Source organism: Balaenoptera borealis, assembly GCF_965194805.1.
Source record: "Balaenoptera borealis genome assembly, chromosome: 17".
Taxonomy (NCBI): domain Eukaryota; kingdom Metazoa; phylum Chordata; class Mammalia; order Artiodactyla; family Balaenopteridae; genus Balaenoptera; species Balaenoptera borealis.
The window spans coordinates 63885763-63913394 of NC_138876.1; the positions used below are offsets into that span (position 1 = coordinate 63885763).

Genomic DNA, 27632 nt, shown 5'->3' on the forward strand with positions numbered 1-27632 from the left:
AATGTTCTTACAAATATATTGTGATATAATCTAAGCTACATAGACACAAGCTCTTATATACTTCATCATAACCCCAGTATCTCCACAGTCAAGTAGTATTATGCACATTAAAAAAAGTTTGTTTAATTAATGAACTAATATACTAGCATAACAATTGCAATTCCTGGGCAGAATCTTCTACCCAGGTTTAAAATGAAATGAGTAAAAATGAATACCAAGTAGAAAAAAACTATATGGTAAAACTGTATGGTAATCAATTTATTTTTCATGGAAATGAAGCTTATAAAATATAGCATTTTTTTAAAAAAGAGTTCATTTTAATAACTCCAAAGTTAATTTTAATAACTATAAAACTTAAGAAATATTTGTTATTTCAACAGCTTTAAAATTTGATCTGATCATTACCAAATATTTATTCTTTTGGACTTGAGTATGCTTTACTGTTAGTTCTTATGCTATTTTCCATTGAAAGTTATCCATATATAAAATATTTTATTTATATTACATCCTGCTTGAGATAATACTTTAACAGTTAGATAACAGTAAATGTAAATGAAGAAAACTCAGCATTCTTTACATTTAACATTCCATATGTTAGTACTTCACTCCGGTTCCAAATTATTTATACAACAATTTACCTAAGATACTATCAAAATATTTTTTAAATTACAATCTGTTTATTAAAAAATTACAATCTGTTTATTACAATCTTTTTAATAACAAATAACTTTATGTTATTTGTAAAAGTCAGCTACTTTTATAGGAAAATAAATTCTGTTAGGCAGAAAAATAAACAAGAAAAGCTATTTGGCAGACAAAATAAGCAAAAAGACACAGTAGAAGAGGAAAAAGGAACACAAATTTAAAGCACTAGGTGAAAGTAAAGTCATCATTTAAAAATTTACTAAGACTTAAAAACTTCTGCTATTATATTTGTGTGAATTCCATTAGAGGAATAGATAGTCCTGAAATCATAATGGTGGAAGAAGGAGTTTCTTACAAATTTGACTATGACTATTTCTTATATAACTAGTACTATTGAGCTCTTTATATATTCCAGGCACTCTGCTAAGCTGTTTATTACCCTATTTACTATCCTATTATACTATTTATTTATATCTATCAATTACAAATATTTAATACTATTTATCATACTACCATTATAATCTTTATTATACTATTACTAGATTATTATATTATTGTACTACTTCCTGTATCTTTACATATACTATTTGTTATTTATTTTATTATACTATTTACTAAGTCTTTAAACTATCCAAACAACTATAAAATGTAGGTACTATTACTTTTCATGTTTCACAAAAAAGGAGACCAGAGACACTAAATTATCTCATTGATTCATTTATTCAACAACAAAAAAATGGAAAGACACATTGATGTCTAAGGAGGAATAAAAAATAAGCCAATAGAGGAAGTAAAATGAAATCATAAAAGATGGCCAATTTAGCACAGAGAAGACAGGAAGAGACAAAAAAGACACAAAACATAAATGGAACAATAGAAAACAACTAGAAAAATGGTAGATTTTAATACAGTTGTATCAATTATCACTTTAAATACAAATGGCCTAAACATACCAGCTATAATACAGAGATTGTCAGATTGAATAAGAAAGTAAAATACAACTATATGCTGTCTACAGGAAACCTACTTAAAATATAAAGACATAAATAGGTTAGAGGTTAAAAAAAAAAGACAAATGGTATATTATGCAGTAACTAAGTAAAACAAAACTGTATTAATTTCAGACAAAGAGACTTCAGAACAAGGAATATTATCAGGGATAAAGAAGGCCTTTATATAACAATAAAAGGGTCATTCTTAAGAAGAGATAACAATCTTAAATATATATGCACTTAAAAATCTCCAAAATACGTAAGGCAAAATTCATAAATCTGAATAAAGCAATAGCCAAATCCACAACAGCACTCCTCTCTCCATAATTGGTTGAACAAAGGGCATCAACTTAATAAAACACAGATGACTTCAACAACACAATCAACAAACTCTACCTAATTGAATTTATTGAATACTCCATCCAACCGCAGTGGAAAACACATTCTCTTCAAGTGCACATGGAATATTCACCAAGATGGACAATATTCTGGATCACAAAATAAACTTTAACACATGTAGAGAGTAGAAATCACACAAAGTATGCTTTAGAAACATAACAGAATTAAACTAGAAATCAATAATAGAAAGATACCCAGAAAGAATCCTTTAATGTTGGAAATTAAACAACACCCCTAAATAACCCATAGGTCAAAGAAGAAGAATTTATGAAAAAAAAATTTTTTTGAACTAAATGAAAATACAACATATCAAAACTGTGGGATGAAACTAAAGCAGAACTTAGAGGAAATTATATAATATTAAGTGCATATATTAGAAAAGAAGAAAAATTTAAAATCAGTAACCTAGGTCTCCATTTAGGTAGAAACTGAAACCCATAGAAAAAAGACCAAAGTCTAAACAAACAAAAGCAGTGAAATAAGAAATGTGCATGAAGTCATTCACTCAGCTAATAAGCTAATAGATTCAGGCGGTATGGCTCCAGAATCTATATGCTTAACTAGGACTGGAACACTGAAAAGACTAGTAAGCAAAGTAATATATAGACATTGATAAGCATGAACTAAGATAAATAACTAAAGTAATAATCAGCAATAACATTTAAATTAAGGAGGAAGTGATTCTTAAAGAATTTTAAAGGCTTATGTTATTTAGATGACAGATGTAGATATTAATTTCAAGCTTAAGTAGAGTAAACAAATTAACATTTTTAATTTAGTAAGTAAAATAATATAAATATAATATTTAGTTTAAAGAAAGCAAAGGGTAAAAAAGTGGAGAAAAAATAGAAGAGAAAGTAACTGATCAAAAAGAAAGCAGAAATATCGCTTCTCGGCCTTTTGGCTAAGATCAAGTGTAAAAAGAAAGCAGAAATAATTTGGAAAAAAAGAATAAACAAATCACAAAATATAATGACATGTACTGATATATGTAATCATTATAAATGTCACAGTCATTTAGAGAAAATCCACAAGTTGATAAATTTTCTAAAACAAAACAATAGTAACAACATCTTGCTTTACTAATCATAGAAACACTAAATCATAGAAACACTAATCATAGAAACACTAATCATAGAAAATTTGAAAATGAAAGGTTGAAAAAAATATACTAGGCCAACACAAACAAAAGAGAGGGCTATGCTAATATTAGATAAAAGGAACTTCAAGAAAAAAAGCATTATGAAGATGAAAGAGGACAGTACGTAATAGGAAAATGCTACAATTCAACAGGAAGATGTAAAATTTCTAAGCTTACATATAGTTAATGGCATAGACTTGAATATATAAGGCAAAAAGGAGCAAAAATAGATAAAAAGACAAATCAACGCTATTATTAAAATATTTTATGCATATCTTTTTGCAACTGATAGATGAAGCAGGAAAAATTTAACAAACTAATTGAAAGAACATACATATACAGAAGTTATCATCCAACAATTAAAAATATGTGTTCTTGTCAATCATTCATGAATGTTTATAAAATCTGACCACAGAAAAAGTATCAAAATAAAAATAAAAAATAATATTAAATAGATCATATTCCCTGAAAAATATGTAATAAAATTAGATATCAGAATCATAGAAATAATAAAAACCACACTTTCTTTTAGAAATTAAAAAAATTTTCTAAATAACTCAGGATTTGAGTTTGATATTATGAAGCAAAGTAGGGGGGAAAACCTACTTTGTATGAAACTAAGCTATAGTCAGAGGACAATTTAGACTTTTGGTGTCCAATTTAAAAAGTCAGAAAACAAGCAGCAGAAAAAAATATACAATAAATATGAAACAGTGAAAAGAAACATCAATTATTGAAATAAAGCAAAGGTTAAACAAAGGGGTTCTATGTCATCATTTGTTTTTTGAGTAGATAATAAGTTGTAAATAAACATCTGGCAAGTCTTATGAAGAAAAAAGAGAAAACACACAAAGAGTATTAGGAATTACAAAGCAGTTATATCAGATATTTTAAAATAATATGTGAACATTATGAACAACTTGATGGCATTGATTGGAAAATCTAGACCATATGGGCATTTCCCTAGATAAACTTTACTTACTAAATTTGATCAGAAGAAATAGAAAATCTGAATGAAGTCATTACTATCTTAAAAATTATATTGATTTATTAAAATCTACCAATAACAAAATTTCAGGCCCAGCAAGTTTTATAAGCAAATTATATCAGACACTTACAAAGCACACAAACTCAATCTTTTATACACTATTTTAGAACATAAACCAAAAATCTCTACTAATACATTCTTAATTCTGAAATCAGGCAAGGACAGGTTAGAAGATAGAATTCTTAAATAAAAATTAGCAAATTAAATCCAGCAATGTATAAAAATATAATAAAATATGATCAAGTTGGATATATTGTAGGAATGTTTGGATGGTTTAATATTTACAAATCTATTGATGTAATTCTAATTTAACTTAAAGATTAAATTAATAAAGATGCTAATGTAAAGTGGAGTCATTTGATAATATTCAATATCCATTCACAATAAAAACTCTCAGCAAACTACAAATACTAGTGAACTTTTAAAATAAAAAATCACATCAAACATTATTCTTAACAGTTACTGATTAAGATCATTGCTTTTAAACTCATGAAAGAGATGAGATGGCAACTATCATTGCTTTTATTCAATCTTGTACTAGAGGCCCTAACCAGAAGAGGAGTATAAGAAAAAATTCCATAAAAAATTCCAATCAACTTAATTGTCCAAATAGAAAACCCAAAAGAATTTACAAGTACATTATTACTATTAATACAATCATTCAAAAAGTCTGCATATACAAGTATCAATTGTATATGCCATATTGGCAACAAACTGATAAAAAATACTGGGTTTTAAAAGAAAAAAAAAAAAAAACTCCCATGCACCAGAGGAACAAAAATGTTAATGTACTTAGAAATGATGAAGAACATTATAAAACTTTATTGAAACTCATTAACATCAACTTAAATAAATGGAGACATATACCATGTTCTTGGATATCAACACTGCTCAAGTTAATCTACAACTTTAACTCAACTTTTAACCCATAGCCAGTGGTGTTTTCATTGTATTTGAACAAGTGATTGCATAATAGATGTAGAAGAGGAAAAATCCCATGCAATCCCAGATAATTCTGAAGAAGAAGAGCAGAAAGGACTTCTCCAATTAGACATAAAGGCATACTTGCATATTATGAAGGGAGTGTGATATCATTACAGAGATCGTCAATATACAAGTAGAACAGAATAAAGCACTGAAAATAGAGCTATATCTGGATGAGAAGTTGATATCTGAATGCCATTCTAGGCCAATGGGTAAATGATGGATTATTTAATAAATGATCCTAAGACAACTGATTATACCTATAGAAATCATACAGTCAAATCCTTAACACAAAATATACATAAAGTAGATAAATGATTTAAATATAAAAAGTAAATCTTTTAGAAAAAATAATAATCAATAATATCAAATATATTTATTGTGTCAGTATAGGAAATGGAATCATAATAAAAGATTAAAAAAGCACAAACCGTAAAGAAAATACAAATACATCTGATTACATTAAATAAAAAAAACCTTTTGATTTGTTTTTGTTTTATAATATCAAAAGATACCATAAGCAAAATGAAAAGATGAAGTGCTAACTGGATGAAACATTAAGCAGCAATGTAAAATGATGATTACAAGAAAATGTAAGAATACTGTGATAAAATTTTAATTTCAGAATTATTTTTAGTTGCATAGCCTTCAACTATATAAAACACACACACAAATACACACACATAGATAGATGATAGATCTGTAGGCAGATAAGAAAGAGGAAAAGAGAGAAACAGAGACACAGAGAGAGAGAGAGATTCATCGATGGGCCATATCTATAACTTTTATCTTGCCACCATTTCCAAATGAATCATGATAATGCCTGTCAATATATCAGTGTCCTATGATATCACCATATGATAGGCATTAGAATGTTCAGATTTCTCACCCTCACCCTCAATTGCTGAAGTCCTGTTAGTCTACCCAATCCTGACTTAATACCTCCACTTAACCTCAGGTCTCCTGTCAGTCAAATCTTAGATCCACAGCACCAGATGTGGGTCCCAGTGTGACTCCCAAACTTTTGCACTTTTTACCTCTTTCTCATGTTGGTTCAGTCCTTGGCTTTTCACAGTGAAAACTTCCTCATTACACAGAACTCACTAGAACTGGGAATAAGACCCTAAAACGCTAGCTACAAATATCTCATTCTGCTTCTCTTGTGATGCCCTCTCAGCTGATTTATATGTTGAGTAGATTCCTGTAAGTAAGTCTGCCTCCATGGTACCTTGTAATCACTCTCTAATGAGACTTAATATACTCTTTATGAATTTTCTATTTGTGTATCTTCTCAATTGGACTTTTAGCCCTATAGTCACTTCTACTCAGTTCTCTTTGTGAGATTTTTGCTTTTTAGCTGTCAATTCTTACACTCATAAGTTTGGCAATCTCATCTTCTCTCATAATTGCAATTATGTATATACGAATAACTTCCATGTATATATATATATATATATATATATATATATATATATATATATATACACACACACACACATATATAAACATCCAGAAATATGTATAGATATAGAATAGGGTTAGGTATAGAGAAAGAGAGAGACAGATAGGGAGAAACAGAGATATTGCTAGGCTAACCCAGACCCACTCACCTACCACTATCTTTGTATCTCAAACTTAACATGTCCTAAATGGAAATTATCTCCTTCACAACCTTCCTACTACACTCCTGAGTCAAATCTACTCCTCCAGCACTCTCTTACTCTATACTGGCACCATCATCAGCCCAGAAGACCAACATCATCAGCCCAGAAGCGCAACATAAAATCCTAAACTTTATTAAATTCTCCCTCTCTCCCATCTCCACAAGAATCAATTCCTGCCACATCGACTTCACTTTTACCCTTTTTCAAAATGAGTACTTTATTCTGTTTACCATGTTCAAATTAACTTTAGAATCATCTTGACAAGTTTTGCCCAAACTATAAATTAATTCAAAAGCTTCTGAATTATTAACATATGTTAGTTTTCTTACTCAGGAACCTGGTAATTCCATTTATTCCTTTTTATGTTTTCTTCAAGTCACTTAATAAGCTTATAATTGTCTTAAACTTGACACATCTCTGCGTACAATTTTTTCCAAACACCATGTATTTTTAAAAACACATAACTAAATTTTGATGGAATTAGTTAATACTTTTTGAGTCAGTTTTGTAACTTTATTATAAATATCAGTTTTGTAAAATACATTCTTTGTAAAAAGAATAATGATGCTTATCATCACCATTTCTCTTGCACATTTAATTATAAAAGTCATGTAAGCTTAATTGAGAAAAAGCAAACTTTACAAAGTAAATAAATGACAATTTGAAAGTCAATTCTCCCTCTTCCCAGTGTCACTCCTCAGAGATAGGGATATAGAGATAGAGATTGTAATAAAATAGGTAGGGAGGTAAGTAGATAGGTTATATAAAAAATAGATAATTATCTATCTATAATTCCTATATATAATCTATATATAAATACACAAAATATGTTTCATAAATGCTCACACATATACATGTAAAATTTTCTATACACATAACCTTTTCAAATGGCTATAGAAATTTTCAGCCCAAATAAAAATTGTAGTGTTCAACCATCAGGACATGAATATTATTCTACCTTTATACATGGAGATCGATCTCATTTTTAGTCACTGCATAAAAGGATTTTTTTTTTTTTTTTTTTTTTTTTGTCAAAAGACATTTCAGTGGTTTCCACCTAGGTCACAAGAATTTGGAAGGGGAAAGTAATCCTTACAGAGTAACTTTTGGTTTTATATGGGAGAAGAAAAATGGAATTTAGGAGAAGCCAGTGCATAAACAGCATATTCAGAAAATATTTAGGAACTATAATTAAGTGGTAGTGAGCCAGTTCAATCATGAAATCTACAGCTTTGAATTACAAAGAAGGTCAAAGAGAATGATACTCTAGTAATCAAGATATACACTACCTTGTAGGAATTAAGGAATACGAGAATGAGGTTGTTTGTTAATTATTTTCTCTGATTAGGTTACCTATTTCTCCTCATGTGCATTTAAATATTAATCAGAGATTCACTTTAGCACAAGATTATTCAAAAGGATAAAATGAGGGAAGAGTTCAAGTATAAGATAAACAGCCATTTAAACGGAGATAAGAGTTACCTGCTTACTAAGCCTAGAATTTAATAATTACGAAAGCTGCTTGTAAATTTTATGATCGATTTCAGTTTTGCTATCTTATAAACTGAACTTTTATGTTAGTAAAATTAGTTTAGTGTTTGACTTTCAAACTCAAATTCTTATAAAAATCACTAAATCTTTTACTTTCAGACCTCTGTTACTTAAGTTTTAGGCTACACAGTTTCTAATACACTAGAAGATTGGTATGCAGTGGTAGAAAGAAAAGGTACAATTCTCTGTGATAAATGTCTGATCTTAAATTACTTCCATAATCACTTTTAAAAGCACATCCAGGTTTTTAAAATGCAAAACTTTCATTTTCATTAAGAGAGAAAAATCACGAAACTAACCAATTTTAAACGGGCAATTTTACCACCAAGGATCTTAAACTCTGGAGATGTCTTTCCTAATTAAAAAAATTAATTACAGGGCATGTGTTAGTTATTACAAACAGATGTCAAGGGTCATTCCACTTAAATCACTGAGTAGTAAGCAGAGTTAATCATTCAGAGTCCATGTATGTACAAAATATTTAAAATGCAACCGCGAGTTAAATGGATTCATCACATTCTTTCTTAGATGATTTTTTAAACTAGATGGAAAAGTGGCAAGAATTCACAAATGTATATATTTGCAACTCTTGTATTATGTACTTTTTATAACTCATATTAAGGAGCTTGCAATATAACTATCTCTAGCATAAAGCACATTTGTATTTGAAACAGGACGGTGAAACTGACTCAAAAAGACTACAAGACAAATGTCCTTACATATTTTGCCTTATCTTTGTCCATATTTTAGTAAGTGAATATAATTTCAAAACATTAGGGCTTTGAGTTTCAAACTTTTGAAATCTTTGTACTGTTTATCTTGTGCTGGAAAAGGATTAAAGAATGAGATTGGGAGAAAATCCAACTCAGTGTAGACCACAGACAGTCTTACATGCATTTGAGAATTCCAAAGGTGTACTTGCAGGCAAGAAATGCATGGTATTAATGAATGAGTAGGCACAGCCAGTATGGAATTTAGAGATGTCTCAGGCTAATGCTTCATTTGCGGTTGAGGAAGCAAAGAGGTTAAATGACTTGTCAAAGGTTCACCAACAAGTCAGCAGAAGAATTGGGTTTAGAAATCAGTAACTAAATCAAATATTTAGCGGGTAAAAATCCGTACCCACACTCAAAAACTAACATATTTTTAGAGAATGTCAGCATAGAAAAACAGAGACCTTCTTCTCTCTAAACACTAATAAACTACTGATAAAATCTTCTGAAAGGAAAAAAAAAATTTCTTAGTGATAGTCATAAGAAGTGTCAAGAGGTGACTACATCCCAGATTCTGGTAGAAATTTCTATAGTTACCTACATGAGTGAGGGGAATGAAGAAATATCTACCCTCCTTTCCACTCATGGACCACCAAATATAATAGGTATAATTCAAAATCACAAATTCTAGAGTCAGACATGTAAGAAGCTCAAACTAGTTTCCACAATTAATAATTCATGTTATAAGATCCCAGAGTACCTGTATAAAAGTAATAAGAGATCATTTTAATTTGTACTAAAAACATCCAAGAATCTAATAAATCATCATAAGTGGAATATAAATATACAATTTAGACAAAGGGAAATAAAAATAGAATACCAACTTATGGGAAAATATCCAAATTTGGTAATAATCAAAGGACATTAATCTTAAAACATAATGTTATGCCTAGCAAATTAGTTTATTTTGTAAATGACATTATATGCTGCAGATAACTTACATCACTCATACAATGCTGATAACAATATAAACTGCCCTCCCCTAAGTGTATATATGTATATATATGTATATGAATATGTATAAATCAAGAGATATTAAAATGCTTATAACTTTTGGCCTAGTAATACCAGTTCTAAGAAGGTATCTTTCTTGAGATTTAATAAGCAGAGAGGCATTTGGTATTAAAAGTAGAAGTACTATTCTTTAATATAAATGGTAAAACTCTGTTTTCTTTCCTGATCATGCCCAGAATTTTACTGGCTTTTAGGATTATGAAGGCAACTTTAGGCTTGTGTATTCCCAAAATAGTCTACAATGATTCCTAGGTCCTTAGATCACCTAGGACTTTGTGTTTACTGACTTTAAACTAGTTCCCATCTATAGCAAAGGATTATAACTTATGATGACATAATTTTCTCATATGTGGCACACTCCCACTGGCACGTCCAGAGTTGTCAATAATTCTCTGCATTATGGCTGAGAGTAACTCCACCCCTTTCCTACTCAAAAAATCATTTCATAATTCGAGAGAGAGAGTTTTTATAGGCATAGCACTGATTCAATTCTAACATAAAAGAAACAATCCTCACACTTTGATAAAGTATTATAAAAACAAATTACAATACACACAACATTGATTGTCACACATCAGCTTGTCATGGCACCATGTACAGGAAGCTCCTCTGATCTAGATCAGCAGCAATTGTAAGAATATCTTGACAACATCTGTCATTGGAAGCCAAAAACTCTGTGCGTTGAATTTTCTTGAGCTACTATTACTATTATAACAAAAATATTATATGGCATTTATTAGATGATTACTCTTTGTCAGGCCCTATGTTAGTTTACATACTTTATCTTATTTAACACTTATAATAGCTCTATAGGTGACCACCATTTTAATCTTTATTTTATAGAGAGGAAAATGGTGCTTAGAGAGCATAAGTAATTGCCCAAAATACAGTAAGTGATAAAGTCAAACACAAATATAGGGCTATCTAATGTTCTCATAACCAGTGCTTTTTTTTTTTTAACCACAGGAAATTTCTTCAGATATTGAGAATTATTTGCCTAAGAAGCCTTCTACATGGAAAGTAATCTCCTTCTCCCTCCAGATTCCAAATTGCCCCTCCTAGTGGCACCACGACTATTTTGGAGTTATTACGAGTTTGTGCAGAGAAAGTCTATACATGAAAAAATTGTATGTGTGTAAGTGTGTTTGTGTACTTTTTAAATACAAATAAATCAAAATCTACATTATGTCCCTCAAATGTCTTTGTTTGCTTGAGGATCTACCCAGGAAATGTTTCCATATCATCATATATATTGGGCAATCACTCTCTCAATAGACAGTTAAGTTGTCTACAGGCGTTTGCTCTTACAGACAATATTATCATGAATAGTCTGCAAACATCTTTGCCAACAGCGCATGAGTCTTTCTAGAGACAGTATCCCTGAGTCAACAGGTATGAATATTTTTTTCTTTTTGAGAGAGAAGGTCAAATTACTTCAAAGTTATTATAATAATTTACATACACACCAACACTATATGGCAATAAAATGCCTGTTTTCTCACAACCTCATCAATACCAAATATTAACAGAAATTTTTATTTTGGCCAAAATGAAGAGTAGAAATATTACATTGTTGTTTATACTTCCATTTCTTTAATTATTTGTAGATACCAGGCACCTTACCATATGTTTAAAAGTTTATTTTTTTCTTTGAGCTACATGCAAATATCCTTTTGCCTATAAAGCTGGTTCTACTTTCTTGATTAATAAAAGCTCTTTATACATTAAAATTAATATTCATCTAAAATATGTTATAAACTACCATTTTTGTCATGCAGATTTTTAAAAAAATTTCACATAGTCAAATTTCATTATTTGTTGTATTGTATACTTTAGTGTGTTTACTGTATAGAGGTATTCTCACTAGAATTAGAGAAAAAAATATTCTCTTTCTTACAAATTTTACAACTAATATTTTACATTTAAAATTTTATTTCATCTGAGATAAACAACAAGGTCTTACTGTATAGCACAGAGAACTGTATTCAATATCCTATGATAAACCATAATGGAAAAGAACATTTAAAAAAAAGAATATATATATATATGTATAACTGAATCACTTTGTGGGTATAGCAGAAATTAACACAACTTTGTAAATCAACTACACCGGTAAAATGTGTAGTTCCCAGCCTCAAAGCCTATGTCCATCTGAGAGTTTACAAGTCCCCCAGGTGCTCTCTTCATGGTTACTGAGGCTCTGTCACTCACACATCTGAGCAAATCTAGTGTGAATCCATTTACCCATGGATCCTATCAGCACTTTTTTATTATTATTATGAAATTCTTAATTTGTCCAAAACCCATTTCCTCCATTTTTTTCTTTTACTAGTCAAAATCTGCATTTAAAAAATGAGACTATTTGTTTTGTTAAAAAAAAAATTATTTCATCTGGAATATATTTTGGTATGATATACGAAGTAGGGATGCAGTTGTAATTTTTTTCCCTGATTGAATACTGGCCTGTTGTCTACACATGTTTATTGAATAAAGCATCTTTTAGCAATCATTTGATATAGTATCCACATAAACAAAAAAGAGCTCTGTGTGTGTGCGTGTGTGTGTGTGTGTGTATTCAGGAATACATTTGGACTCTGTTTTATCTTATTGATCTATCATGTACCATTTTTTTAAGAATTACTGTGGTTTTATAGTGTGTTTTAAAATCTGGTGTTATCTATTACTCCCAGAATATATATATACATATATACACATTTATATATATATGTTATATATATACACACACACGTACAAACAATAAATAAACATATATAACTATAGACATTTAGAGTACATATATATTTATGTATGTATATTTATTTATAATTCAGCTGTTTAATAATATTCCAAAGGTTGTGCAACCAGCATCTCTATCTCTAATTCTAGAACATTTTCATCACCCCCCCCCCCCAAAACCACTCATTACTAGCCCTTAGTAACCACTACTCTATGTTTTTTCTCTAGTAGGTTTCCCCATTCTGGACATTTCATATAAATGGAATTGTATAATATTTTGTATGTGTGTGAGTTTGTCTTGTTCTTTTCACTTAACATAATGTTGCCATGATTCATCTATCTTGTAGCATGTATCAGGACTTCATTTTTTATGTTTGAATAATATTCTATTGTATAGATCTACCCCATTTTGTTTATCCATTCATCAGGTGATGGAATTGTGGATTGTTTCCACTTTTTGTCTATTATGAATAACGCTGCTATGAACATTGGTATACTAGTTTTTTGTATGAAAATATATTTTAAATTCTCTTAGGTATATACTTAGAAGTAGAATTGTTGGATCATATGGTTAATCTATGTTTAACTTTTTGAGAAACTGCAAAAATTTTTCCCAAAGCAGCTGTGATAATTTACATTCTATCCAGTAACGTATATGAGGTTTCAGTGTCCTGGCCAATACTTGTTTCTGTGTCTCTTTTTTATTATACCCATCATAGGATGTGTTAAATCTTATTTCATTGTCATTCTAAATTGCATTTCCCATTTATGTATCTTCTTTATGAAAGCACCTATTCATATCCTTTGTCCATTTGTAATTGGGTTATATCATATTATTGTTGCAGTGTTAGAGTTCTTTTTAGAGTCTGGATACTAGACCCTTAACAGATATATGATTTGCAAATATTATCTCCCATTCTGTTGGTTGTCTTCAATTTCTTGATATTGTCCTTTGAAGCACAAAGATTTTCAATTTTGATAAGTCCAATTGTTTTTTCCTTTTCTTAGTTGTGCTTTTAGTATTGTATCTAAAAGTCCATTGCTTAATCCAAGGTCATGAAGATGTAAAACTATGTTTTCGTCTAAGGATTTTATAACTTTAGCTCTTAGATTTAGGCCATTGATCATTTTGAGTATATTTTTGTATATTGTGTTAGGTAGGGGTCCAACTTCATCCTCTTTCATATGAATTTCCAGATGGCCCAGCACCATCTGTTGTAGAGACCATTCTTTTCGTATTGAATAGTCTCAGTACTCTTGTCAAAATCAGTTGACTATAAATGTATGGATTTATATCTGGACTCTCAGTTCTATGTATGTTTTTATTACAGTACCATACATTTTTAATTACTGCAGCTTTGTAAAAAGTTGTAGTAAGTTTTGAAGTCAAGACGAATGGGTCTTCCAACACATCTTTTTTTTTTTTAATAATGCTTCTTTTTTTAAAATTTTATTATTTATTTATTTATTTATGTATTTATTTATTAGCCATGCCATGTGGCTTGTGGGATCTTAGTTCCCCAACCAGGGATCAAACCCAGGCCCTCAGCAGTGAAAGCACAGGATTTTATGTGGTTCCCAAATGTCTCAGTGTTTGCCTACAATATAAATACTTTAATTTTCTTTTTAAATTTTCAGTGAGGTGTCTATTAAAATGTATATTATATTAATAATACCATGGTATATTTTTAAAGTGTCTGTACATATTTTTGAAATTTTTATGACTGAAAACTGAGACACCAAGATACTATTAAATGCAATTTAAGTTTAGCTTCTAAATTGATTTGGCATATCATAGCATAAGACTTTTCTTTTAATTAAAAAAAAAAAATTTCAAGGAATCCTATGAATAAATTCATAGAGTAACAAAAGCTCGGAACACAGAAATATCTAGAGAGTTTCTTTCATTACTGTAAAGAAAACAAAGACAGCTAGGAAAGATCAGGGAGCAACCAGGAAGAAAATAGATTTGATAATAAGATTTAAGATGAAATAAAGATTTTCTGCCCTGAATTTATTATGATGTGCTCCTCTTCAATTGCTATAGGAAACAACGTTATCTTTTTCTCTGTGAGTTATTTATTAGATATATAATTTACTGGGATTTACATCTCTTTTAATTTCTTTATTATGTCCAGCAGTTAGGAATTCCTTCGGCAAGGAATCAGATGTGATATCCTTTGCTTAATGAAGTTACATTTGCTTTAACAACGCACAAACGCAAACACATTTCTTTCTGCCAACAGAGAGACCAGACTTTGTTTTAAAACAGCTGTTTATGTACTTAAGGCCTTTAAAGTAAATTCAAATACAAATACACAGCTCTGTTAGGTTCTCAGTCATTAAACACTTCTCTACACAACATTTATATACCCAGCCAAACCTAGTGGGAAGCAAGGGGCCGTGGACAACTTCTTAACTAAGCTCTTCTGAATCACACGTCAGTGGAACTAAGAACATGCACTTTCTAGAGCAAAATTTATACTTGGTCGATAAGGTAGTGTTTCCAAATCTAGTAAACACTGCTGCATTTGATTTTCTCTAAAACTGCAATTCTTATAATCACAAAATTTTTATGCTGGTCATCTGAGATATAGCAAAACGTTTTTATTAAAACTTATTTTAATGCTGTTTACACATATAGCAATAATGTATCTGATGCTGCTCCACTGTAGTATAATTTCCACCTATGACATCATTTCTATGTTTTTTACATCTTTTTTCCACTTTTCTGGCTGTAGTAACATTAGTCCTGTTGATTTTCACGGAACAAAAGCCAAAATTTATATGAACTCTTTCAAGAAAACCAGTTACATGTTTTTGAATTTTGCAGAAGAGGTCTCTATAAAAATTAAGTGGTAAGAAAAAGTGCAGGAGTCTTTAAGAATCCTAACATTTGAGAGTAAATCCCATGTTATGAAGTGGAGAATTCTAGTGCAGGCTGCCCAAAATAATTAGGAGGTTGAAAAATGTCCTAAGAAAAACTATAGCAATATCAAACTTTTGTTTGAGTAACTAAAAGTTGAAGGCTGCAGGAAACATAAATAAAAATATCTCAAGTGTTATGAAGGTAATGTAATATCTACAAAGTTGAAAAAATTAGAATATTAAAATATATTCAAGAAGCTATCAGAAAGCTGCCAATAGACGTCAGGTAGAGTTCATGACAAAAAAAGCAAAAGATTAAAGACTAACAGTGACCAGAATAATATTTTTAAAATATTAATTACCTTTAAAAAGTAGATTTTATTGTAGATTTTGTTTTATCTTGTAATAATTTTCGGTACTTTCCAAATTTTCTGCATATAATTATAATATTAAAAATAGATTTAAATATTAAATTATTTTTGAAGAAGTAACAGACTTTACATGCTAGTTTTGATAGTATGTTCTTTTTCCCATGGTATTTCATACGTCTTTCAATTATAAATTATTAATAGCACATCCTTATAAATATAAATACAACAGTTCACAAAATTCAAAGGCTTTGTTGAGGAGGGAGGGAATATGTAATTGATAAATTTGCTAAAAGAGGCAAAGAGAAAATATTAAAATATCGATAATATCCTATTTCTTAAATAGGGAGGTAGCTATACCATTTTAGTATTATTCTTTATACTGCATATATAACATGTTTATGAGTTAAATATTTCATTATAAAAAATGTAAACTGTTATGTCTTTATGGAAGTTACTGTTTCTCCCTTATACAAGTTCCAAAGTTGACAGCATGCTCAAGCAGAGACATTTAAAAATCAGGAAACTGCCAGCTCCTCAGCCTAGTGAATTCTGAGGCTTACAGTAATATTACTGGTTGGTAACTTAAAGACCTGTTTAAGAACAACCTCCCATCCTTAACAACTTTAATAAAAGTGATAATAGTGAATGCCGTCACATGGGGATAGTACAACTGAAGATTTCCGAAATATTGCAATTTATTAAAATTTTCTTTCATCTTTAATGTCTGCGCGTGCGCACACACACACACACAAAGGGTTAACAATGTAGGAGACTGAGGAAAAATCATGTGGTAGAAGTGAAGATTTATTTGATAGTATTTCGTACCAAGAAAGAGTACAGGATGAGAGGGGTAGGAGGGCACTGTTTCATCTTTAAATCTTAAAAAATATAATCTGTGAGTCAATTGCCAAAGCACAAATAGAATAAGCATAAACTCATTTTGCTCCAAAATCACTGCCTTTTATTCCCTTCTATGATACTCCTCTCATTCTGTCCTCAGTTTCTGTTATTTGGTAACATATACTAGCTTACTACTAGATCTTAATTACTCATTACTGGGGACCAAACTTCATGAAACTATGTAGTTTCTTTTCCACCAAAAACATTACCTTGTACATAGCTGGCAGGCCATAATTTACAATCAATTTAAATTAAAATTGCTATTGTCACCTTTTTAAAGTAGTTTATCATTAAACTAAAATATATTTTTCATGTATTTGAGTGCATGTTTATTTATATATATTTTGAGTTAATGACATTATCTAAAATTTGGCCCTTTCAAACATTACATTTTACCACTATTCATTCATTCAAAGAAAATTAATGGCCATTTTTATGTTCTAGGCACTAATCTAGGCAATAATTTCAAGGATTAATAAGTCAGAGTACCTGCACTTGATGAAATTGTTTCTAAATACACATGATACACAATATTTTAATATGCAATCTTTATTTATTACATTCAATAAAAACAAATTTACTCTCTAGTCAGTAAAGTATTCTCAATGGTCACAAATTAAAGTTCAATTTATGCGACTATAATAAAAGACCTCATTAATGTTTGTCTCATTATTTTAGGCAATAAAGATGACTTAAATTTTCACTTATCTACCACATCATTTTCCTTAGTCTCCTTCTACATCTTCTACATTTTCAGCCCTGTGGGGGATGTGTGTGTGTGTGTGTGTGTGTGTGTGTGTGTGTGTGTGTGTGTGTGTTGGAAGGTACAGGGAGTGCTTTTTCCTCACTCCCTGCAAAAGCGTTTTGTCTAATTTTATTATGTCATTTATTATACTTCATGTTGTCTGTTAATTTATTGAATACACGTTCATAACCTCACTACACTGTTTTTTGCAGGAAGGTTAAACATTTTATAAAACTCAGATTTTCCTATGGTTTTTTCCAACAAAGTATGGATTCAATAAATTTTCATAAATGAACTCAAAGTTTATAATTATTTAGTCAGTAGTCCTAAAATATATTATTATTTAAATATCAATACAGCACTGCTCAGAAACCTCACATTTTAAAAATATCAGTATAGTGAGGGTGGATTTTATTATTTGGCATTGATATCTATTCTGCAAATTTTGCTTAGAGTGGGAAATGTAGCAACAGAGAAAATAAAAGAAAATGTACCCCAATTACTTGGGACAAATTTTCAACTATTTCTTTTGGAAATGAATCACAATAAAAACATAATCAGGCTTAATGAAATTAGTAGGTACAGCAAATAAATTTCCTAATTTTTATTAATATCAGTGGGAATTATATATGCTTATCACATGTTGTTTAAACAGGTGTAAAACACTACAAGGCTTATATAAATTAATTTTAAAAACACTGTTGTTAAAATAGACATTATGAAATGTTAAGAATATATACAATTTTGAAAAATAGGAAGCACAATTACTAAATAAAGATATAGAAAATTTCACCCTAAACTGAAAACTATAAAGAGCAATTGTTTTTTTACATTTCAAATTAGCATTTTTTACAAATTACAATACCCAGTGCTAATAAAGATAAAGTAGAATAGACAATCTCTTACATTTCTGTTGGAAATACTCATTAGGTACAAACATTTTGCAAAGCTACCTTTACAAGTTTTGTCTCAATGATTCATTTTGTGAGAAAAGAGGCCATTTTGGGAACTCTTCAGGGTGGAGAAGCCCATGTCCCACCATCCTCCATTTCTTCTTAGGATATGAAAGGGTCTCCCTAATCCAGTTCAGTCCAATAGCTCCTTTCCCTCCAGATATTTACCTTGCTTCCTCCTCTAAAAGTTGTCAACACAAATCTGGTCCATCCCAATGATGAGATTTCCTCTTCAATCCCAAAATTCACTAAATACATATTGTTAAAATAAACAAGGAGGCTGTTAGACTGAAGTGGCTCTGTTGCTTTGATGGCCTATCAAATCAAAACCCAAGCCTGTAAATGCCTCAAGGTGAAGAAACAGAAACCTAAGGACAACCAATCACAAACAGCCAACTAGGTTTCAAGCTATAGCCAATCAAATGATTGCCTTTATTTGCACCTTCTTTGTTTGTCTTTCCCTAGTTCTTGTCCAGTGGAGTGCTCCCGACCACTTCTGTTCTGGCGCTGTCTGACTGGAACTGATTTTTGCTCAAATAAACTCTTAAAAATTTTAATGTGCCTCAGTTTATCTTTTAACAATATAAGTAGAGGTAGATATACATTTTTCACACATTCTAATGGTATATATATGAATACATATGTGTATGTGTTTGTACATATACATATATATATATATTTTTTAATCACGTTCCAACTCTGTTCCCTCATGCATCTCTGGCAGGCACTAAGTCTGCTGGCTGCCATCTGTTTTTTGTGTCAAACCAATCTTGTTCCAAGAACCATCCCCCTCCTCGCCTCCAAAGCGGAAGAGGCAGAGACTGCTTAGGATGGGTGGTTGTTCTTTCACTTTTTCTCAAGAGAAATCACCTACATTGTTTATCATTCGAAGCTAAAAATGTCTTTATGGCCTTCCTCATGTGGTTCCTGTGAGGATGAGTCGGCCCCCCCTCTGTGAGGTCAGCTGGGATTGATAGAAAAGTGATGGACTTCAGCACGCCTCCGGACAAATCCCGTAACCTCTTACAGCCTTTGGTTCTTCTCTACAAAAATGAGGATAACGAGACCACCTCATAAGATTGTTTTGAAGAATTAATGAAATGAATTATATGAAAGTTTTATGTAATCTATGAAGTAGCGTGGTAAAGTCTGTTATTATTAGGTGAGAATGGGATATATATGTAAAATGACACACAAATGTAGACGGTTAGGATAAAGCTCCAATTTAGTGCTAGAATTTGCATTTTATCCCAAATACTCCCTGCTTTAACTAGTTTTTCTGATCTCTTTTTAATCTGTCATTGTGCAGCTACTGAAGGGACAGTAAAAGAATCTTCCCTGCCTTATGTGTTTCTAGCTGGGTTAGATCTTATCTGGATGGAGATTAGATTATCATCTAATCTCAGATGTTAGAGTGATTCATACTATCAATGCTGAAACAATTTAGAAAGGGAAGAAACAAGTAGGTGGGAACAATAGGGATAGATTGTGGGGGAGGTGACACTCCAGCTAGGCCTTGAACATTGGAAATAACTTTAAGAAGCAAGCGTTCCAAGCCAGAAGCAGAGTATGAAAATAAGCATAGAAAACTCATTTTAAAGGCGAGTTCCTTCAGCATGCAAGAAAAGAATGAAACCAGGTTGTAGTAATACATGTTGGTATAAAGCAGCGGACAAGAAACTCAGCACTGCACTGGGGCATACCTTCCCTAGAGAGGATGCCATTGAAACAGGCTTAAACGTATGGCCATAATGACCTCATTGTCTAAAGCTGCTTGCTGTTTTCCAGCTTTGCTCTTCCTATGCTATCTCTTATCCACTGCAGTCTGTCTGTCTCAAATAGCTGGCTTCATCTGCTTGGAAATCTTCATAATGGATCTAACCATTTGTCTCCTAACAGACTTGCATCCTCCATTTCACTGAGAATTATAGTGACCTTAGAAGTATGTTTTCATGCTCCTCAAATCTCTATAATTAGAAAAAATTGCTTAAAAGATGCTATGGTTTTTATGTACATTTGTTAACTGCATATTTTCTTTACTCTCAACATGTATCTACTGATATTATATAAAAATGTAAATATCATAAAATTAAGTTCTTTAGCAAAAACCACGTATCAGTAATGTCATAACCATTATAGAACTATTAAAATGTGCTCATGCTAAGACTCTATATTATCATTTATTATTTCAATAACCCTTTGCATATATATATATATATTTTTTTATTTTTCATTTTATAGTAGAAGAAAGTGTTATGTACAAAGACTAAGTTACTTTCCTCAAGTCACAGAGCTCATCAATGGTGGAGATGTGACTGAAAAGTTTATACTCTTCAAACTTAATCAAATGAATTTTAAGGAATGGATGAGATGAGTAGCTTTTTGAATTTCCAAATTACAAATGGTGCTACAATACCCCAGCCTTAATTCAAAAAGTGTATACTGGTCCTGTGCCTACCAGTGTAGGAAGCCAGGGGGAGGGAAGGGAGAAACATGTTATTAAGCACAGACCTCTTTCTGTTGAGTATTCTTATGCGTGTGTAGTTTCAGTCAGCTAAAAGTAGACAGTCACAATCTTCAAATTTCTCCATTTACTGGACACAGAAGTGTATTTTCTTATTATATAAATTATAAACATTAAAAATTTTATGGTTCACAAAATCACAAAAGAAAATCTAAGAGAGAATTCAGAAAAAGAAAGCATTTGCAATTTTTTTCAGAACATTGACTCTACTACATTACTGCAAGTGAATTAAATATGTGCATCTGGTCTGATAAACAATTTTTATTCATAGAAACTGTTCCCTCCATTATTAAATAAGTGTTCTTCAAATACTTTAAACTTCTTAGTTTGAAAATGTGCTAATTAACTGCGCAGTGCCGGGCTCCAAACTGCCATCCTGTCTAGTGCTCCGTCTGGAACATCTGTATATAAGCTTTTACGATATTTTGCAGGCATTATATCAGAAATGAAAATGGCAAAAGGCATAATCGTAATATGCGTACAACAAATCAGATTTGCAATATAAGATAGGAAGAAAAGGAGCTAGCTCCTTTAGAAGGTTGTGGTCAGTGTATACGTTGAGACCTTTCAATATATATGAGACCTTAGAAATCACAGGCAAGTCAGACAAGAAGAAAAGAGGTCTTTACAAGGTGTCCAAGTAATAAATAATTTACAAAGCAATTTAGAAACCTCAGCAGTCACCACTTAGAAGGCTGTGGTAGGGAACGGAGTCTATATTTGTAGAGAACAGTAGAATCAATACAAGGAGTAACCTGTCAGTTTTTTCTATAGTGTCAATATCTCAGACTGGCTGCTTTCACTGGTGCTCCTGTGGAAACAATTTCCAAAAGTATACTATTGAGTGACATGCTGCATGGATTAAATGATTTACTTTAATCCCCTAACTGCATGTTGAAAGACCGACAGCCCAAAAGGAATACTAGATAGCCTGAGGACAAAGCAACCTATAATAACAGTGTGATTTTGGAATGGTTTATACTTAAGAAAACCCCAGTGCCACAACAAGTTCCATGCAGAGCAACGAGTAAAAATGAGAAGTGGCCACAATAGACTTATGATATCTGGCTACCAGGAGGATCATTCACAATATTGAGATATCTGATTAAACAGATTTATTGGTCAACTTTCCAGTTTGTAAGTCATCAGATAAAATGGTGATTTGATCTTAGAACAGCAATGGGCAGTCTTAACCATTCCCTTTTCGTTTGCACCTATGTGATAAAGACCTAGTAAAAATTTCTGAAGTGTCTTATCAAGCTCAAACAGGGTCTTAACACTAAATAGTTAGGTATAAGAAGTACTAATTTCATTTAATCAGAAGGCTATAAAATTAAATTGACTGTAAGCATAGAGCAATGGGAAGCTTCAGAGACAAGTGCAGCAGGGAAACACTCCATCTTTAGCCATGGAGTAGGCTGAAAAAAGATGGCTCTCCCAACTTCACTGCTATGTGACTCTGACCTTTTCAATGAGAAGATGAGTTCAGTTTATCTCTGGTCCTTTCCAGCTCTAACAATTCTATAATTATAAACATCAATTATTATTCAGGGTTAAGGTACATTGATCTCTGTGAGCTCCTGAGGTGTGTGGAAACGTTTGCCCTTAATTTGAAAGGCACTGAATTTTGGGGATTAAAAAACTAAGATGTAAATATAAGGATAAGTTTTACTTTTGTTTGTTTTTTGCTTTCCCAGTTCAGATTCTATCATTTAGGAACAGTCACAAACATTTAGAAGGTGGAAGAGACACAGAAGCTTCACTGCTCCTGCAGCAGTAGCAGGTGAATAAATGCTTATGCTTCACCATATAGGAGGTGCTTTTGTGAGCACTTTGTTCTTTGAATGAAATCCCTTCCTGCTTCAAATTCCTAAAGCAGTTTCTGCTTTTCTGACCAAAGCATGGATAATACAGTGTCTTTTACATTATTAATACACAGAAGACATCACATCACGTATATTAATTGTAAAGTTTGAGGAAACAGAATGAGAAAGGATATCAAAGACACTGAGATAAAGACTATTAAGAATGGCTGTTCCATACTGCCCTCATTTAAATCTCAGTTTCCTCATCTGTAAAATAAAAAAATTTGGTATATTAATCCCTAAGATCCCTAATGCTTCAAGGTACTAAGATTGCATGATTCTAAGTTTATTGTTCAAAACGTCTAATTGTGTTAAATAACAGCAGCAATTTGAAACATGGCTTCTATTTTCAAGGAGTCAATCTACTTGTGGAGAGAAAAACTGGTAAGGGTAATTAGCATGAATGAGTGAGAAATGAGATTATTCTAACTCTAGGAACTTCTGCGATGCAGAAGAAAATTCCTAATTGAAGAATTGGGTGATCATGATATTAAGTCTAAGCTGGGCTGTAGACAATAAGTAGATTTTGATTGGTAGACAAAAGAAGGCTTTGGGGTAAAAAGAAAGCAAATGATGGATGTTTGAAAGGATGTGTGAGACGTGATTGGACTTTAAAAGTGGTACTATATTAAAGAGGGTTTAGAGAGGTTGAGACAGAAATTTTCAGGTTTGTTTCCAGGCATGACTGAAAGCCATGAAAGATTTTTTTTAAGCAGATAAGTGATAAGTGTACAAATCAAATGACACATTAAAAAATCAAATATATATCAATCCTGGAAATCTTAAATGTGGCAGGTCCTGAAACCAAGGACATGTTGTAAATTTTAAGAATACAAAATAAAGAAAAAAAAAAAGAAGGGGTGATCCACACATATAGTTATATGCAAAAGGACAACCCGTCTGTGAGTTGGCAAAAAAGCCTGTCCCAAGGTAAATTATCATGAAGGAAATTAAAGTTTATGAAAATGTGAAATGTGAAAATTATTATTCAGAAAAGAGTGAGTAAACAAAACAATTGGGATACTAGGTTTTACCATTTTTTAAATTGTTGAGATGCTAAGTGGGATTATAAAATTACTCACTTTTTGAATTCACTTTTGGAGAGTGAATTTTTGAAATCAACTTTAAAATTTTAAGCCAGAAAAGGTTTTAAAATTTTTGTTTGTTGTTTGCTTGAATTGGGCCAGGTCCCATCCACAAAGGTATAGATAAGCTGTATGGTTCATGGTTCTGCAAATGAACCACAGTAAATTATTACTAATTTAACTAAAGTATAAAATACTATTATACAGGACTACTATTTTCATGTATTTTGTGTCCCATCTCAGGGCTTAGCTCTACTCTGCACTTAAAAGTTCAGGAAGAAAAGATGGTCAATTCAGATTATTCAAATCTAGTTATTAAAACATAATGAAATGTAGGGGGCTTCCCTGGTGGCGCAGTGGTTGAGAATCTGCCTGCCAATGCAGGGGACACGGGTTCGAGCCCTGGTCTGGGAAGATCCCACATGCCGCGGAGCAGCTGGGCCCGTGAGCCACAATTACTGAGCCTGCGCGTCTGGAGCCTGTGCTCCGCAACAAGAGAGGCCGCGATAGTGAGAGGCCCGTGCACCGCGATGAAGAGTGGCCCCCGCTCGCCGCAACTAGAGAAAGCCCTAGCACAGAAACAAAGACCCAACACAGACATAAATAAATAAAAATAAATTAATTAATTAATTTAAAAAAATAATAATGAAATGTATTGTCAAGGCTCAGGGAGAAAGCATGTTGGGATCTCTGCAAATGGGACAATGAAAGGTACACTTTAAGAAGTAGAAAATTTAAGGAGAAATAATGGGGCAAAGGCTGGTGCTAGAGACAACGCCCAAAGAAAGGATCATCAGATTCATTTGTAACGTCAGGGCCAAGAAGTCCAATATGATGGTGAAGAAACAACAGCTGGAGATTAGGAATCCAGGTAAGATAGAGGCTGTCAATTTATTCATTCATTCATTCATAAGATTAGCAATAAGCCATGAATAAAAATAGGCCCTGTGTAATCACTTTGGGTTCATATCTGATGCTTCTGATCTAAGGTACGGTGGGCAGCTGGCACAGACCTATGGGGAGTTCAGTAACTGTGACAACCTTCAGAATCTGTGTGTAGGCAGCATGACTTAATTCTATGCCTATCAAATACTGTATCCCAATAGAGAAGATGTGGTACATAAATACAATGAACTATTACACAGCCATAAAAAGAAAGAAAGAATGCCATTTGCAGCAACATGGATGCAACTAGAGATTATAATACTAAGTGAAGATTATCATACTAAGTGTTTTTCTCTCAGAGAGAGAAAAACAAAGACCATATGACATCACTTATATGTGGAATCTAAAATATGGCACAAATGAACCTATCTAAAAAACAGAAATAGACTCAACGGACAGAGAGAACAGACTTGTGGTTGCCAAGGGGCAGGGGTGGGGGGATGGGGAAGGATGGACTGGGAGTTTGGGTTTAGTAGATGCAAACTATTACATTTAGAATGTAATATAAATTTTATGTTATGTTACCTTGGTGAGTTTCAGGAAAAATAATTAACTTTTGAAAACCAATTTTATCTTAAATACTAATGCTTGCAATAAATAAAACATGTATCTTTAAAACTAGATGCTATAAATTTGATTGCTAGCAGTATCTGTGATAGAAAATAATAGAAAGCCTGAAAGGCATATATAGAAAGAAATATACCCAACCAGCTCAAAACCTTAATAGTTCCATGATGTAGACTTAATGTGGCTTCCTGTTCTGTAGTTTTAGATTTTACAAAGAATTTTCAATTAAAATTTTAAAACAATATTTTAAAGATTGACTTTGGATTAAACTATCTGGAAAAGTTAATCAATTGCTAATTGTATAGCAATTCATAAGATGTTTATAACTTTGCAATATATAGAACTCTGATTTTTCTCTTTCACACAGTCTATTTATTCAATGAAAACCCTTTGGGATTTGGTGTCAAAAGATCTGGACTTGAGGGACTTCCCTGGTGGCACAGTGGTTAAGAATCTGCCTGCCAGTGCAGGGGACATGAGTTTGAGCCCTGGTCTGGGAAGATTCCACATGCCATGGAGAAAGTAAGCCTATGCGCCACAACTACTGAGCCTGCGTGCTGCAACTACCGAAGCCCGCGTGCCTAGAGCGCATGCTCAGCAACAAGAGGAGCCACCGCAAGGAGAAGCCTGTGCACTGCAATGAAGACTAGCCCCTGCTCGCTGCAACTAGAGGAAGCCTGCGCGTAGCAACGAAGACCCAACGCAGCCAAAAAAAAAAAAAAAAAAAAAAAATCTGGACTTGAGAACTAGCTCCAACATTCTGGGGTGAGTAGATTTTAATAACTGTGTTCCTTTTTACAGAAGATGATTAAAAAGTGTAGAAAATTTGAAAAATGTTAAGATTGTGTGCAAAACATAAAAATTACTGCAGTTCTACCACAGTATTTTTATATATTTTGCAGAATTTAAAATGCTTGTAAATTCATTATTAATAAATTAATATGAAGTTGGTGATATTTCACCATCTTTGACCTACAAATGTGAACATCTAATATAGTTCAACAAGATACGGTTGACTTATTAGTTATATTCAGTGTAACCACTTCTGTAATCAGTGTCTAAGAACTTGGGCACTACATTCCAAGACATCAGGTTTCAATTTGAGCTGTCCACTGACTTGCTATACAACTTTGGACAATTTTCTCTCTCTAAGATTTAGTTTCCTTATCCATAAAATGTAATAGAGATGGCCCCCACTTCATCTTTTTTGTGGAGCCTCAAAGAGATTACGTGAAAATTCCTTAGCACAATGCCTTGCATTCATTCATTCATTCAGTCAGTCATTTCTTCAACAAATGCTTACTGGGTTCATACTATGTCCCAGTCTCTGTACCAGGCAGTGAGAAACAAGGCTGATGCAGTTTCTGCTCAAATGAAGTTTATAGTCTAGTAAGGAAGACAGACATTCAAAAGATACTACAAAGTGATTGTCATCATAATAAGTATTAAAGCGTTAGGACAAGATATAACTGGGGTACACACCTGGTCTGAAGTGACCTTGAGGATCAGCAAATGCTTTCCTGAGAAAGTAACATTTAATCTGGAACCTGAAGAAGAAGTAACCAAGAAAAGAGATGAACCAGGAGAATTCAGAGAGGACCCTGAGATGGACAGATACTATGTGCATTGGATTATTCAGGCTCGGGACTCGGAGATATGTTTCTATAATTGCGGTCATGCACATTAAACATTTCTATATCCTGTTTTTATTCACCTATTATTAACCTGTGAACATTTTTCCATGTTATTAGAAAATGTAACTTGTAATAGTTGCTTAATACTCATCATGAAGATAATATACTTAACCATTCTCCTATTAATCATTTGATTTTTCCTAATAATTCCTATTTTAAGAAATACTG

General features: G+C 31.9%; 1 protein-coding gene and 1 long non-coding RNA gene across 8 annotated transcripts in view; both read right to left on the reverse strand.

The window, feature by feature from the left end:
• LOC309614844 overlaps nucleotides 1–27632 on the reverse strand; it is a 424525-nt gene that overhangs the window by 284244 nt on the left and 112649 nt on the right. The gene's annotated exons all lie outside the window — the stretch shown is intronic.
• Nucleotides 1–27632, reverse strand: part of HNF4G (hepatocyte nuclear factor 4 gamma) — a 138088-nt gene that overhangs the window by 42466 nt on the left and 67990 nt on the right. For 2 of the 7 annotated variants that reach the window (XM_082363515.1, XM_082363519.1), the window contains one exon: nucleotides 21296–24403. The exons of 4 other annotated variants lie outside the window; for them this stretch is intronic. The gene's annotated coding sequence lies outside the window, so the exon portion shown is untranslated. The remainder of the gene's footprint in view (nucleotides 1–21295; nucleotides 24404–27632) is intronic. One more of the 7 variants, XM_082363516.1, reaches the window with a different exon arrangement.